Source organism: Stenella coeruleoalba, assembly GCF_951394435.1.
Source record: "Stenella coeruleoalba genome assembly, chromosome: 1".
In the NCBI taxonomy this organism is placed as follows: Eukaryota; Metazoa; Chordata; class Mammalia; order Artiodactyla; family Delphinidae; genus Stenella; species Stenella coeruleoalba.
Genome location: NC_137169.1, coordinates 1,762,476 through 1,778,778, shown reverse-complemented (window position 1 = coordinate 1,778,778; position 16,303 = coordinate 1,762,476). Strand labels below are relative to the sequence as shown.

The 16,303-nt window shown below is 60.6% G+C and overlaps 1 protein-coding gene across 3 annotated transcripts in view; it reads right to left on the bottom strand.

Annotated features, from left to right (window-relative positions):
* Positions 1-16,303, bottom strand: part of PRDM16 (PR/SET domain 16) — a 318,585-nt gene that overhangs the window by 213,893 nt on the left and 88,389 nt on the right. The window lies entirely within an intron of this gene.

The window sequence follows — 16,303 nt, the reverse complement described above, 5'->3', positions numbered from 1 at the left end:
AATACCTGGGCTGCTCTGGGCAGCTCAGTGGGGCCGGCTGGGCCCTGGGGAGAGTTCCTGGGAGTTCCCGATGAACTCATGGCAGGTTAGGACAGAGACCTGCTGAGGTCACGAGTATGGGACCCATGGGGTGGCAGGTCATGGGACTGAGCAAAAGGGTCCCCGGCTTGTCTGTCTGCTGTGGGCCTTTCTTCGGGGTCCAGCCCAAGAGACAGCTGGTGCCAAAACAGTGCCACCTAGGAGTTCACCCAAGGGTGGCCCGAGGCACAGAAAAGATAATAGAGTGGGCGGGGGAGAGACAGGGCAAGCAGGCAGGTCCGGCAGCGAGGAAAGCGGCTTCACTCCTTGGTATCGACCCGACAGTGGAAAACAGGGAGGCCGAGGGGTGAGGATTCCCGGCAGCGTTAACCCACAGCCCCTCAAGGGAGGGGCAACCCGAGTTCCATCCACAGACGAGGGGATCAACGCGTGTGGCCCATCCCCACAGCAGAATATTGATAATATAGAAAAGAGAAGAGGATCACGGACACGGGCTGCACACGGTGAGCCTTGCAAACGACCCTCAGAGTGCAGGAAGCTGAACACAAAAGGCCACACGTCCCACGGCTTCATTTATGTGAAACGTCCGGAAAAAGCAAATCCACAGAGACAGAATCCGTGTTGGGGGGGAACCGAGAGTGACCGACCGATTGGCACACGGTCTCCTCTGGGGGAAGGAGATGTTCTGGAACCAGACGGAGGGGGCGACTGCACACCCTCGTGACTGTGCCCCGTGTCCCTCAATTGTGCACTTTAAAAATGGTTCATTTTTGTATGCTGTGAGTTTCCCTCAATAAAATTAACGAAGTCAGAGGAGAGTGAGAGGAGGAGAGGGGAGGCCCGGGGGTGGGAGGCGCGCGGGCGGATTGCTCGTGGCTCGGAGCCCGCTGACCTCTGATCTAGATGCTTCTGCCCAAGTCCCTCCTTCTGGGACTTGAAAACCTTAGAAAGTGACCCAAAGGCTGCGGTCACTTTGGCCCTCGTCTCGCGGCCCCCTCCCTGCTCCTGAAAGGGTCGTCTCCAGGGAGATGGGAACTTTTCAGTACGAGTAAGATGACCTCAGATCCAACGGAGAAGTAACAAAATGTTTTCTTTCAAAAGAAACCAAAGTCTTAAAAAAAAGGGGGGGGGAATAACACTTATTTAATTCAGCAGTATTCACAGAAGTAATTATTATGTTTTATGTGGCCAATGGTTCCTTTTTAATTGACTCGTAGAATCCTTTCAAAAATGCAACAACGGAACGGCCGCTGTCGCTCCCCCATCCTGGGGACCCGAGGCTGTTTAGGTTTGAAAGAACACCCCGACCCTTCCTGGGACTGCGCGCGCACCAAGGTGTATCGCGGGGATAATTAACGTGCCACCTTATCATGTGACCTGGTGACTGCACAGAGCTCCCAGCAGACTCAGGTAGGACCCCCCAGCGCGCTCCCTGACCCCTCCAGGGTCTGATGCCTTTGCTTCCGGGCCGGTGGGGAGTCCAGCTCTGTGCGTGTGAGGGCGCTGGGCAGAGAGCAGGGACGTGTCCCCGTCCCATGCACACCCACCTCAGCGGGGACGTGCCCCCGTCCTGTGCACATCCACCTCAGGGCTCTTTTTGTTTTCCTGGGTTGTTTTTTGTTTTGTTGTGTTTTGTTTTCTTTCTGTTTGAATTCGACTTCCCCAAACTCGTCACCTTCTGGAGGAAAATCAGCGCTTGAAGGGCACGTTTGATTTACTGGCCAAGCAAACAGCTTAGGAGGGAAAGGTGGTGTTTCCTGCTGATTAAAGGAAGGCTGTGCGTCGCCCACCTCCCACCCACCGCAGTCACCAAGGTTAAGTGATTGCCCGGAGCCGCCAGGAAAGCCCAGGTCTCGTTCGGCTGCCCCACTGCTGGTGGGGAGGGGGGGGGGCCTCTGTTTTCAGACGTGGCTGAGAGGAGGCCTAAGGGTGCGCAGAAAACATCTGGAGAAAAGGAGGCGCGCTGAGCAGCCCCCCAGGCCCTGCAAGAAGCAGGAAGCAGCTCGGATGCTGCTGGAGCCCGTGCAGGACCAGCACAAACTGTCCCCCCGACCCCGGGTCCCCGAGCAGCTGGGAGGCTGGATGGAAAGAGCATCCTCCCTCGGCCCAGTGCCCCAGCCGGACTGCTCTCGGGACGGGTGGCCCAGCAGGAGCCCCTCAGCCCCGGGCTGGCGGGCATTTCCAGGGAGGGGGCATCATTGCCCCCGGCCCCCGCCCCCTGCCACCCAGGCCTGTGACCACCGTCACATTCCCAGCCAGTGCTCTCCGGAAGGGCGGAATGCAGCGCCAGGAACACGAGCTTTTCATGACCTTGGGAATCCAGGCTGTGCCGTGGCATGTTATTTACTCATGAGGAGACCAAGGTCCTTCACTGGGGTTCTGTGGTCGTTTCAGGCTCAGCGTTCATGACTGAGTCCATCATCCCCAAAATTTCTCCTGGGAGATCCACCCAAATAATAAAAACGGTGAGGAGAGGGGAGGGGAGGGTGCAGGCAGCGACAGGAGGAAGAGGAGAGGCACGGAGCGACCCTGAGCCACGGCCACGGCAGTCAGGCCACAGGGCACCTGCCACGGCCAGGGTTTCAGAGTCTGGAGAGAGAGAAGGCCCCCAACGAGCACCACTGTGCCTGACGGGCCGGGGGCAGAGGGTCCCTCCAGTCCCGTCGTGGGGCTGGCAGCCCTGCCATGGCTAAACGAGCAGTATCCCGGGAGGGGGACATAAAGACCACCGGCCCTTCCCTGAAGCTCCAGCTCCTGGTTGCTTGTAACCCTGGAATCAGGCCGATTGAAGCCTCGATCTGCAGCCGGGGGCGTGCGAGGCGGGCTTCTCTGAGTCCCTGTGTGCTTTGCTCTGCTTCCTCCTTTATCGTGTGGCAGGATTTGTAGGAGAAGCCCTCAAACCATGCAGGGCACGGGGAGGCCGTGGGCCGCCGCCAGGAGCCAGGAGTGAGCGGGTGGGTGTGTGGAAGAGGATGCGTGCATGCACGTGTGTACATGTGAGCGTGTGTGAGTGCGCGCACGTGTGCGAGCACGTGTGTGTGCAGTGTGTGTGTAAAGAAGGGGCAACGGATCCTGACAACAGGCTCGAGGTGACCTCAGCCAGCCCCCTGCCTCCGCACGGCCCTGTAGGTGGCGGAACGTGGCTGCCTCTGCCCGGAGACCCCCAAGAGGAAGGGAGGAAAACGCCCCGTGTGGGGGCCGCCCTTCCACCTCCACCAGAGGGGCGGCCGGGAGGGTCTCTGGGGGCCGTCGTACTGTAGTCTGCAGAGAGGTCAGGTGTCAGGGTGGACAGAACATCCCGTGCTTGTCAGAAGACTGGCCGTTATTGGAAGAAGATGCTTCAGTGCTCCTCCCTAGAAACACCTGCACCCAGCCTCCTGGGCCAGCCCTGTCCTGGGGTGCAGACCCCAACCTCTGACCTGGCAGGCTGCCCCTTGACACCCCCCTGGTCCAGGTGGAGCGTCTCATTTGGGGCGGGGGTGCTACACATCACCCCACAGACGCCAGGGCAGAGGCACCAGGAACAGGGGACGGTGTGCTTGGAAGAAGCCGTCTGGGCCCAGAGGTGAGCTCAGCCTGATGACGCCTGGGCCTCACCCCACAAATGCCACAGAACTTCCTCCCCTGCACGCCCAGCACATGCTGTGAGACCCTCCTTTCCGCCCCCAAAAGAGAAACACCCTCAATGCAAACAGAACACACAGGTAGCGCCTTGGGGTAACACTGAAAAGGCATCCAGGTCCGGGTCTCCTTGCCGGTTCAGTTGTGTCTCGCCCACATCACTGGGTCTGGAAACGTAAGTGGGTGTGTGAATGTCACAAGAAGGCAAAGTGGCTGCAGAGGCTCCCGCGGGGTGACACGTGGGGGCCCAGCCTGCGGGACGAGGCAGCTTGACCTGTGGGCCCGAGCGCCCCCTCCCCCCAGCATAGCCTACGCAGCAATCATCTCGGGGTCGGTGGGTCAAAAGCAAATTACCCTCAGCCAACTTGATGCTGACTCTGAATGGGGTTGGGGGGACTACTACCCCCCAACAGGGCAGAAGATAACCTTGCACAGTGGGAAAAGAGGGACCCCTGGGCCCCCGTGAGCCGAGCTGCCCAGGAAGGGGACACGCCGGTGGCTGTGCTGGACCTGGAACTCGGCGGGGAGGACAGTCCACGGCGGAGTCCACCCAGGTGCCGAGAGGTCACCTCGCTGTCTGCCCTCGGCCTTGGCCCGCCCTCCGTGGACCTGGGATGCTCGGCCCTGCCCACTGAGGACTCGTGGGCCAGATGGCCGCCTGCTTCCGGGCTGCGCCTGAGGTCCTCCCTGCCCTCTGCAGCCGGCCCGGTCACTCCACAGACCCCAGCCCCGGAGGCTCTGCCCCCTGCTCAGGCCTCAGAGCCAATGGAACCGCTTCCTGTGTTCATCCCCAGAGGAGGGCCAGGCAGCCTGGCCTGGGCCGGCCCCTCCGCTATCAGCTGGCCACCCTGGAAGTGGCTGGGTTCCCGGAGCTGACCCCTTCTCCATGTAAGTTAGAATAAACGCACCCGCCCTGGGAAGCGACGGTGACACTTGCGTGAGTGGTATGATGGCCAGGCCCAGGCTCAGGTCTCCGTTGGCTCCCCGGAAGCTGCTGGCCGCCCACATCTCTTTCCAGGATCACGTCTGGGGCTGAAGTTTACAGACCTCCTCCTCAGTCAGGGACATGCCCAGGTCGGGTCAGGCCCCCAGTACATTTTGTGAGCCTCCCCCTTCCTGGAGCCCAGGAGGCCCAGTGCAGACCCCGGGCCGGGAGCCCCCTTGGCCGTGCTGCATCCTGTGACCTCTTGGAGGAGTGGGGTTCTCGTGGGAGACCTGCCTGCCCGGCAAAGACGTAAGCCGGGTCCCACAGTGCTGACGCAAGGACACACGGGAACTGGGCGCCGAGGGACACTTCTTGAGTCAGACAGTGAGGTTGGCGCTAAGCTGAACTGAGCTGGGAGCTGATCTCAGGTGCGGCCCCTTGTCTGAAGGAGCCCAGGTGCGTTTAGGAGATGACGACAGATCCCAAGTGCCCCTGGAGACAGGACCCTATGGCGTGGCGTCCAGCTGGGGGTCAGGCCAAGGTCCAGCAAGCCCCACACCCAGAGCTGCCCACGGGACACAGACCAGCTGGGGCGGCCCCCAGAGCATCGCCCAGAAGGCCGAGTCCAGTCTGAAAGGCGAGTCACTGGCAGAGCGGGGGCGGGGCCTCTGAGCACCCACACTGCCCGCTGACAGCAGAGCAGGGCAGCCACGGTGCACACGTGCAGGCTCCTGACAGGAGCCAGCTGAGCGGCCTGGGCCTGGGGGTTTGAGAAGCAAGACGGACTCAGCCTGGAGGTGGGGGGCCCCTCTAGCTCAGGGCTCCTCAGAGCGGGGTCCCCAGACCAGTGGCACCGGCATCCCCCTGGCACTTCTAGAGATGCCGCTCCTGGGCTCCACCCAGACCTGCCCAACCTGAACCTGAGGGGGCTGGAGAGCCAAGCGTGAGAACCACTGTGGGAGCTCAGCAAGGGGGAGGGGCAGCCGCGTCCGAAGAGCCCTGAGGATCAGAGTGCATCGGGGGGATGGGACTCAGCACAGGGGAGCAAGTCGCCTTAACCCTCCCAGGAGCTCTCCCTGGCAATCTGGACCAGCACCCAACTGCACGGCCCCGTTTCATTCATCCCTGACCTGTTGCAAGTAACGGAAGATGCGCCACGCAGCAGGAGAAAAGCCGCCGTCGCCGCATCTCCGGTAACCCTGCCTAGTCTGCACCTCAGACTGTTGTCCATCAGAAGCCCTTGGAGGAAGAAGTCTCTGTTAAAGGAGCCACATCCCAGCAGAGCTCGTCCCGGCCTGGTTCATTCCACGCACCGCACAAGCCGCCCAGGCTGGACAGGGAGGTGGGGTTTGCCAAGGGCTTCCCAAGGACGGAGCGAAAGCCTACCGCTGCCCGGCTCGCAGAGCAGCCTGCAAAGGGCCAGCCGCAGACACGAGCCGCTTACTTTTATCAACGAGTTTTGTGGGGTGAAAGGGGACGAGAGCTGCCACAGCATGTCCAAATGTTCCCCCTTTCCTGGTGTCGCCGGCAGGGACGGGACCCACAGGCCATGCAGGACACACGCCATTGTACCTCGGTGAGACGGGCTGGGCCAGGCTTCTCCGGCCCTTTCAACGGAAGCCTCCTACCCAGAGGCCACCAGACACCGGGCCGAGGACCTTCCGGAAGTGCCCTCTCCGGGATCTGCGGCGGCCCAGGTCTGAATTCCCTGTCGTATCATCAACAGCAAGGACCCCAGACCATGGTCTCTCCCAGGGAGAGGCAGGCTGGGGCACGGGCACCCCCAATCCCACGGCCAACTCCAGGTTTGAATGTCCAGGTAGTGATCCGTTTCACCAGGCCTGTCAATGCAGTATTTAAAACTTACTGTTCAAAAAGATGTTTTTTTAAGAATTCAAGTTACTGTTCAGTCCAACTTATGAAAGGAACATGGTGGCCGCGGCGAAGCCGAGTGGAGAACAGACAAGCCACCCGGTCACGGCCCTGAGACCTTGGGCAGCCCATCCCTGGCTGGCCACACGCCCATGCAACTGGAGGACCGTCCCGGAGAGACCGCAAAAGCAACCTCAGGACCACAGGGGGCCTGGTCAGAACACTGTCTGCCTCGGCTCTGCCCGCCTGCGTGTGACAGGTGCTGACAGGGCTCAGGGAGCACGCAGCCAGCGCTGCGGTTACTCTAATTCCCGCCACGCCCCAGAGAGGAGGCAGAGATATGACTTCAGCCGTCTTGTACATCATGGGAGGGACGCTCGGGGAGTGAGGACTTGCTCAAGGCCACACAGTTAGCCAGGGCCAAGCTGGGAGTGTTTAGACAGCTTGATCTAAAGCGCTCAGACCCCGTATCACACAGCTCCGTGTTCCCACCCCTGTGCTCTAGATGCACCTTAAAGAGTGCCCAGCCTTCAGTGATGACCTTCCTCGTGTCCACAGAAGATACAGAGGAAATGAACGGGTAAATGTATGGGTGGACGGTTGGGTCAGGGCATGGGTAGATGAGGGGATAAGTGGATGGGCAGATGGATAGATGGATGAATTCAGGAATAAATACATGGATGAATGGGGGGGGATGGAAAGATGAGTAAGAAGATGGATAAATGGTGGATGGATTGTGGAATTGTGGTCAGTGGATGGTGGATGGATGGATGGGTGGTGGATGGGTAGTGGCATAATGGTGGGTGGTGGTTGGTGGGTGGAGAGATGATGATAGAATAATAGTGGATGGATTGTGGATAAATGGATAGATGGTAGATGGATGGGTGGATGGATGGATGGATGGTGGATGAACGAATGGTGGATGGGTGAATGGTGGATGGATGTTGGGATGAAGGGTGGATCAATGGATAGGCGGTTGGTGGGTAGATTGATCAATGGGTAGGTAGTGGATGGATGGGTGTATAGGGGATGAATGGATGGATAAAGGGATGGGGGCAAGGACGATCTTCCCTGAGATGAAGCCCCCTTAACAGGAGGCTCAAGTCTGAGTGGTTATTCTGAAGGTGATAGCTGGGCTTGCTAGGCCCAGACCCCACCTCTTGGAAGAGGGCCGGATGTCTCTGCTGCTCGTTCCGGGCATCCCTCCCTCCACCCACGCAGGGTGGCATGCCTGGTCCAGCAACGTAGGGGTCGCGGGGCACATCTGTGATGCCGGGGTTCAGCCGCAGGCCTGCCTGGCCCTCTCACCTTCCACCGGAACCTTTTCAGAGAAACAAGATGGGCCTTTGGTTCCCATCCTCTGACTTTCACTTCTTGAATCAAGCAGAGAGGAGAGCTGTGTACTGCGCCCCTCAGAGACCCCCCAAACTTCTTCCCCAGAGCCTATAAGTCCCCGTGGTCTGTGACTGTCGCAAGGACCATCTCAGCTGCTGCTGGGGTGGGAGGGGAGGGACAGAGGGGTGAGCGCGTCAGAGGAGCCGGGCCTGGGGGAGCCACCGGCTCGGGCGGTGAAATAAGATGCCCTGATTTCTAATCAGGATTTCAGTGCAACCACCTTCCCGTCCAGCGCAACAGGCGGGCGAAGCCCCCCCCTCGGTGGGAGGGTCCTTGGGCCACAGCCCCACTTCCGGAAACGGTTTGCTAGAAAGAGAAACCTGGGAATTGACAGGGTCAGTCTCCCTATTGTCCTCGAGCTTTTAATCAACCGCAGCCACCACGGCGACCCCTCCCCCAGCCCTGGACCTTGGCTTTAAGACAGGAGCTAAGAGTCCCCATTCCAGGAACGCCCCTGCCCAGGGCTGTGGCCACCAGGGGTCTCACCGCCTGCCCGAGCTGCCCAGGGCTGTGGCCACAGCGGGCACCTGGCTCCTGGCCTCCCCCTCGCCCGTCACCGCCGAGCTAAGCCCGGAGCAGAGCGCGGCTGTTGTTAACGCGGCAGATTAATAGCACCGGGAAAAGACGTTCCTGCAAACACGCTGAATATTAATAACAGTCGGTGGCCGTTTATATTCCAAACCCACTCTGGGGACCTTGCCTGCAGGGACCGGAGGCCACGAGCCCCAGCTGCCGGGCTAATGGAGCTGCACTGTCATCAGGGCCCGGAGAGACCGGGAAGGCGCAGGGCCTGGGGTCTCACCGCCCTGTCCCAGCCACGCCTGCGAGGGCCCGAGGTACGGACACCTTCCCCCGAAAGATGCAAGCCCCCCGCTCCTCTCCTCGTCCTGACAGAAGACGGCTGCTGCCTCACACGTGCGCTTCTTTTGTCTCAAACCCTGAGCTGGTGGTGGCAGGTCCAGGCCTCTGACTTGGCTGGCTACTCCACCGGCCCCCACTGCCTCTGGTCACCTGAGGGCCATCGGGAGCTGGTGCGACCCCCAAGACGTCATGGCCTGAATTGTGCCCCCAAAAGAGATGTGCAGGCGTTCGAACCCCAGTACCTGTGGATGTGACCTGATCGGTAAATAAGGTCTCTGCCGGCGTGACCAAGTTACGATGAGGTCATTAAGGCGGCCCTGACCCAGTGGCTGGTATCCTGATAAGAAGAGGGGATAGAGTCACTCAGAGAGACACCCAGGGAAGACGGCCATGTGATGACCAAGGCCTCCAAAGGGGAGACGGTAAACGTCTGCCGTTTGAAGCCCCCAGTTGAGGGTACTTTGTTACAGACACAAAGGCGCAGGCACATAGAGCAAAAGGCTGGAGGGCCCTGACCAGCCAGGGTATGTGGCCCCGGGGCTGCCGTCACGTCTCACAGGGTCCCCCAACAGAAGCCCCCCCGCCTGCCCTCTGTTCTTAGTCTACCCGTAGCACCGAGTAGCAGGTCACCATCTACCCATTTTGCAGACGAAGAAACTGATGCCCAGAGGGTAAAGCAGCAGGTGAGGCCCCTGCCCTGGTCCCCACACGAGTCTCCACTGCCAAGCTCAGCCGACCTCAAGGTCAGATTCACCTCCCGGGGTCAGCCCTGCACGTCTGGGAGGACCAGAGGTGGTACAGAGGTGAATCCAGAAGGGGACCCAGAGGACCTGCTCCTGCCGCCCTCCCCTCCCACACGTGAGGTCGGTGGGTGGGCCCTGGGCGAGCGTCACACCCACCCCACACCCCCGAGGTCCCTGCGCCCTCCTCAGCATCCTGTCGGCAGCCTGGCCCCCGTGCCGTGGGACTGCCTCGGAGACAGCTCCAGGAGCCCGCTGCCCTCGGAGGCCCCACCCCAGGCCCCCACGGCCCAGCCGAGTGGCCACAGGGCTGTGAGGGGCTCTGCCGGCAGCCCAGACCACCTGGCCTTCCTTAAAGCCGGCGCATGATTCTAAGACGATTATTTCTCCGCGCAATGCTCGGGGGACTCCGGCTCTGGCGTGCCTATTTCAGGCCCCGCATCCACTATTTCCTCCCTGCCTCCGTTGCCCCGGGCAGGCTCTGAATGACTCGCGATGCCACTGTAATTTTGATCAAGGCTTGTTCCCGGTCAAAAGCCTCTTTGTTTCAGAGAGATGTGATTTGGCCTTTTTTCTTCCTCTCCTTTATTCCTTGGTTAATATACCACTTCCCTGAGCCCCGGGGGCAGCGAGGTAGCCCACAGATTGCTCGAATCTCATGTTTTTCTTCTAAATCACCGCCGACTCTCCCTGGCCCCTGTGCTAAGCACCGTGTGAGCCGGCGGCTCAAGCAGGGGGTGCCCCCTAACCCGTCACCTCCAGACCGTTAAGGCACCAGAGGGGCCCTGGGCCCCAAGACGTCCCCAAATGTCAAGGGACGTAGGCTCTGCACACCAACTCTGCAACCCCACATCTGGCAACACCACAGTGTGCTCTTGCAAAAACTGAAATAAAAGACGCATAGCGTAACGTTTACCGCCTTAATTATTTATAAGTGCACAGCTCAGTGGCGTTAAGCACAGGCGTGCTGTTGTGCAAACATCACCACCATCATCTCCAGAACTTCCTCATCTTCCCAAACCGACACTCCGCCCCCATGAGACACTCACTGGCCACCCCTCCCCCAGCCCCGGGCCCCACCCTCCTCCTTTCTGTCTCTGTGAGTGTGATCCTCCAGGGACCTCACAGAAGCGGGATCACACAGAATTCGTCCTTTTGTGTCTGGTTTATTTCACTCGGCATCGTGTCCTCAGGGTCCATCCACGCTGGAGCCGGTGTCAGAATCTCCTCCCTTTTTAAGGCTGAATAATATTCTGTCGTGTGGATGGACCACATTTTGTCTCTCCATCGTCTGACGATGGACACCTGGGTTGCTTCCACCTTTCTGGTGATGGTGAGTGATGCTGCCGTGAACATGGGTGCACAAGGGTCTGTTTGAGTCCACAGTGCTTTGAGCATCACCGTAGCCCACAGGAGAGAAGGTTCTTACAGGCTGTTCGCCCAAAGTGAAACCAGCTTCCGTCCGTCAGCCCCTCACCCAGATCCTGGGCTCTCCCTCCCTCCCCGTCCTGGCTGATTCTCAGGTGCCGTAAACACAGACAGGCTCTCATTCCAATACGCTTACAGACGCTCTCTGGACCTCAGCCCCCACCCCCATAAAAGACGGGTACATCCAACCTGCCCAGAGGTTCAAGGTACCAGCGCACCCCGACGTGGGGACACTGTCATCGCACGATCGCCAGGGGCCCCATGCTGGACAGGGCGCACCAGCTGCCAGCAGGACCCACGGCACCGCTGGGCTCCTCGTTCCTCCAGTATCCCTCTGTGCCCCGCGGTGCCCACACGCACACCTCAGGAAAAGGGGACCCCATTCTGCTGGACAGCACGGCCTTGGAGGCTCCCCAGTGAATGAGGCTTTGCTCTCTGGGTCTGGGGGCTGCTCTGGGATTTGGGATTTGGGGACGCCCTCATCCAAGCTGGGTTTCAGGGGCACCTCCTCCGCTGGAGGGTCCCCGGGCCCCTCCCCTGCTCAGCCAGGTTTTCTGGGGCCTCAAGGTCCAAGGGCTGTGGCGTTCTGGACCCTCCAGACAGAGGAAGGGAGGAGGGACCCACAAGGGACGTGGCTCAGGTGCCGAGGGCAGCACGTGGCCAGGACGGGCGTGGAGAAGGGATCCCAACGGCCACAGGCGCGCTGAGGGGTGGGCCGGGGTGGGGACAATCCCCTGGCCCTTGTCAGCCGCCTCTGCTGGGGGTTTGGGGGGATGAGGGCGAGGCCCCGGCACTGAGGGAGGAGCATGCACCTGGCGGAGCGTCCTCCGCTGCGGTTCCCCCCGCCTGCGCGGCCCCGCCGAGGAGGAACGGGTCGACGCCGAGCCAGCACCCCGGCCACGCCGCCGCACTATTTATAGACACGTTTATCTCCTTAGTTCCCACCGACCCAGCCTCTGCGGCTCCATTCACAGGCCATGCAGTGGACAAGTGTTGCCCGAAAGAGAAACAGCTGAAGAGAGCGGTCCAGGGGTGCCCCCTCTGCCCCCCTGGGGTCCCCGTGGGCTGGGGTCCCCGTGGGAGTGCAGGCGGGAGGGGAGGACACGGCCCTGCTTGGAGATGCCATCAGCCAGATGCTTGGGAGGCAGAGCCCTTTCCTCCTGGGCTTCTGCTCCGCGGCCTCCGCTGCAGGCGGAGCAGGCTTGGCGCTCCCAGCAGCTCGGGGTGCTCAAAATGAGAGCTGGGCCGGAGGAGGGGGCCGCTGTGTCCATTCGCCTGCAGCCCTGGAGATGGCGTGGCCGGCGGTGGGCGAGGGCTCCCTCGAGACCAGCTGGCTCCCTGCCCTACGCTCCCTGCCCCCACCCACCAGGGGTGGGGGGATCCTTAGGCTGAGCCCCTCGGAGGTCAGGACTGGGGGCTCAGGGCTTCTCAGCTCCCCCGTGGAAAGTGATGCCTTCTTGGGCCTTGGCTCTCAGGGGGCCGCGAAGACCCTCCCTTTGTCTCTGCTCTGCCCAGGCACCTGCTCCCATTCCCCTCTGCTCTCCTCTCTCAACTGCCCGGACATTAAGTGGCTGCAGACGGGAGGGACGAGGGGTCGGCTGGGGGTGCCCTGTCCTCCGGGCCACAGAGCCAGCGGCAGCCACAGCGCCCCTCTGGCAGCCTCACCCCTTGCAGACCCCGGGGGGGCTGCCCACTTCCACACACACACACACACACACACACACACACACTCCCAGCCCAGACCAGTCTCTAGCTTCGGCCGCCGCCGACACCCACCCTGGCCCTCCGGCCACTTTCGGCCCTAATCAAGACGTTTATAGTTTCAACCATCAAATAAAGTGCTTGACGCCACCGAGCCCAGCCCCCAGCTCAGCGGCTCTGCAGCTTCATTTAGCAGGCCAGTGGCGAGAAAAAAAAGGAAGAAAAAAATTCATTAATTTTTATTAACAGGGAGAGCCATTTGTTCCCTGTGACAATATTTGACTTGTCGAAATGATTTTCACCTCTGCCATGAGGTGGGCGCCCCCCACATACATCACCCGATTACTCGGAGCACGCTGGCCGCAGTCATTAGGCAGTGAATTAACGACAATCCCACCACTATTAATCACCCTGACAAAGGCGTGAGCTCGCTGCTGACCCGAGCGCGGCTGGCCCGGGACCTGCAGCCCGAGCGGAGGCCCGGGCGGCCCCGGGCGGCCCCAGGGGCTGCAGCAGCCCCCAGGCCCCGCCGTGCCCGGCCCCCGGCCTCCTGACACCAGCCTGGGGCGGGGGGGGGGAACCGAGGTTTCTTCCTTGGGGACGGTGCTGTTTTACTGTCACCCTCCTCATCCAGGTGGTGACCGACATCCACGTGCCTGCCGGGAAGTTCACACCAATAACCTGACGGATCCCCGAGACACAGCCCAGCATCGAGGTCCATCATTAATTACCCCCATTTTATGGATCAGGAAACTGAGGCACTGAAAGCCAGGACCTGCCCACGGGGCGGCACCGGGACTGAAATCCGGGTCTGATGAGCCGCGGCCTCTGCTCTGGCTCTGGCCCCCGTGACGAGGTCTCTGATGCCCCCGAGACAGCTGCTGCTGGAGGCGGCATCAGGGAAGCTAGTGGGGGTTTTCTCTGGTTCCTGATAAGCTTCACAAGAATATTTTCGGATTTGCACATACTCAGAATGGCGGGGCCGACGGGGCAAACCTTAGAAATCTGATGTTCATGAAGTTTATTGGCTCCTAGGGTCCCAAACTATGGGTTTTTTGGAAAAGGATGAGCAGAAAAGTCTCAGGTAGTACAGGAGATGCCCCACTTAGATGAGGGAAAAGTGAGGCTGGGAGGGACCTGAACAGGTGGGGCTGGGAGACCCCAAGGCAGGGACATCGCAGACCGGTTCTGGGCATTTCCGTCTCGCGAGAACAGCTCAACTCTGGGCTGTAGACTCAACGGCAGCAGCCTTGGGTTCCCCTGAAATGGTCCCATTCCAGGTCCTTGAACCTGAGGGGTCGGCCCCCAGGAAGGAGGACGGGCAGAGGGTCTGGGCAGCACCCCGAGCTCTGCGTTAGCTAGCCGACACGCCTGCCTTCGTAGCTCCTCTGCAGAGGGGAGAGATAGGCCCACCTGTCAGAGTCCTGGTGGGACCAGTGACGTGACATCTGCAGAGCACTTGACAAGGGTCGGGCAGGTGGCAGGTGGCCCAGGAAACACTGCCCCTCCCCTCACTCCCTGACACCACTTTAACCATTTTCGCACATTAATCCAATTAATCATCTCTACATCTTAAACCAATGTCTTCCCATTAGCCCAGCCGTCAGATCTGTATTTCAGTCTGGTCTAAACCAGAGTTTGAAAGCCCGCGGGGCGAGGGGGGGTGGGGGAGGAGGGACTAACTCCCGACCCATTTGTCTTCTTTCTCTGGACTTCTCATTTTTTATGCTTCAGCAAATTTCCTAATTTTCCTCATTAGCGACTAATTCACAAGTCTCAACAATCTTTCCACCTGTTCCTTTCATCGTGGTGCTTGCGAGATGGGAAATAGCCCCTTGCTCACTTGTGTGATGCTGGGGCCGCTTCCCAGCAGACATGGGGGTGGGGCCGGGCGGTTCCACGGAGGCGCAAAGGGAACGAAGAGGTGGCACCTTCTGTGCCTCCATCGGATCCCCAGGCGGGCCCCCGGCCCCCACGGGACCCCTTGGTGACAACACCTGACCCAGCTCCTTCTGCCTCGGGGCCTCTCCCTAAACCCACCTGCCCCGCGGCCCGCGGCCCGAGCTCCTGGGGCACAGGGAGCGTCCCACGGGCGGCTGGCTCCGGGTGGGGTGTTTCTCAGGAATCCCCTTCTCGTAAGGGTGAGTGGAGGCTGCTCACGCAGAACGGTGGCCGGGGGCTCTGAGTGAGTATCCTCCTTATTTTTCTCTCAACAGTATTCTTGGAACACTGCTTCTCAAGCTCGCTGCTGGTAGCAGTAGTCATGCAGTGTAGACCAGCACCGACTGGGCCCTCTCATGTGCCCTCAGCTCCTTCCAAGGCGGCAGGCAGGAGAGGCAGATGGAGCGCTGGCGAGACAGTGTCCGACCCTACTTACTGCATCCGGCTGTGTGTTCTCGGACAGGTGCCTGCAGGTCTCTGGGCCTCGTGGCAGCATCTGGACAGCACGGTAACCCCGGGGCCTGCTTCTTAGGGCCACCCTGAGAGTGAGATGAGCTGACACAGGCAGGGGGCTTCTGAGCACGCTGGACACCAGAACAGCTGGCCTGGTGAGCGTCCCACTTCACGGATGAGACCTGAGGTCACTCAGGCCAGGAACCTGGCCCGGGGTGACCTCACGCTTCTACCCGCCTCCAGCCAACCCTCAGGGAGACTCTGCCCAGCGCCCACGACCAGCAGGGCCCCTGGTCCCTGGCAATGCACAGGGGTTTCCATGGCATCAGCACTTTCTGTTTTAAGCAGAAGCCACAGGCCACTGGTGACACACTCCCGCGGAGCTGTACCACCCCGCGAAGGCCCCCTTTAATGGGACCCTGAGCCCAGTGGCAGCTGGTACATTTGAACGGGGCCCACCGCGGGCCTGGGGACTCACTGTCCTTCTAAGAATTACCCAAAAACACACTTAGAAAGCCGCATAATGGCCCACCGCACCTGGAGGGGACCCCAGGGCGTCTGCAAAGTAACCCCCGTGATGTCTGCCACCAGCCACGCCGGGAGGGCAGACTGTCTGGCTTCTCAGCGAGCTCTCTGGGAGCTGTTTCTCGTTACTCGCTCGCATCACTTTGATTTGCTCTGCTAAGTGGAGGCTGCGGGAAAAGCTGGGCTTGGAAATCCATGCTTTCCTGGCACTTAATGAATTTCAGCCAAACGGAAAGCAAGGTGAGGCTCCATTGCAGCCTCAGATCCAGACACAGGAAGGACCAGGGGCTAAGAGGGGGCTCCACCCTGCCATTCTGCCCCCTCAAGAGCCCACAGAGCCCCTCTCCAAGGCGCTTCCCAACTTGCATTCTGCTGAGTGTTCAACATACCTGTGGTGCAGCCACAGGGAAAGGAAGCTGGGTCCACATTCCCGAGTCCAGGTGAGCCCCCACCCCTGGATCCAGGGGAGTCCCATCCCTGAGTCCAGGTGAGTCCCATCCCTGGATCCAGGTGAGCCCATCCCTGAGTCCAGGTGAGTCCATCCCTGAGTCCAGGTGAGCCCATCCCTGAGTCCAGGTGAGTCCCATCCCTGAGTCCAGGTGAGCCCATCCCTGAGTCCAGGTGAGCCCATCCCTGAGTCCAGGTGAGTCCCATCCCTGGATCCAGGGGAGCCCATCCCTGAGTCCAGGTGAGCCCATCCCTGAGTCCAGGTGAGCCCATCCCTGAGTCCAGGTGAGCCCCATCCCTGAGTCTAGGTGAGCACCCACCCCTGAGTTAAGGGAAGCCCAGGTGAAGCCCTAAG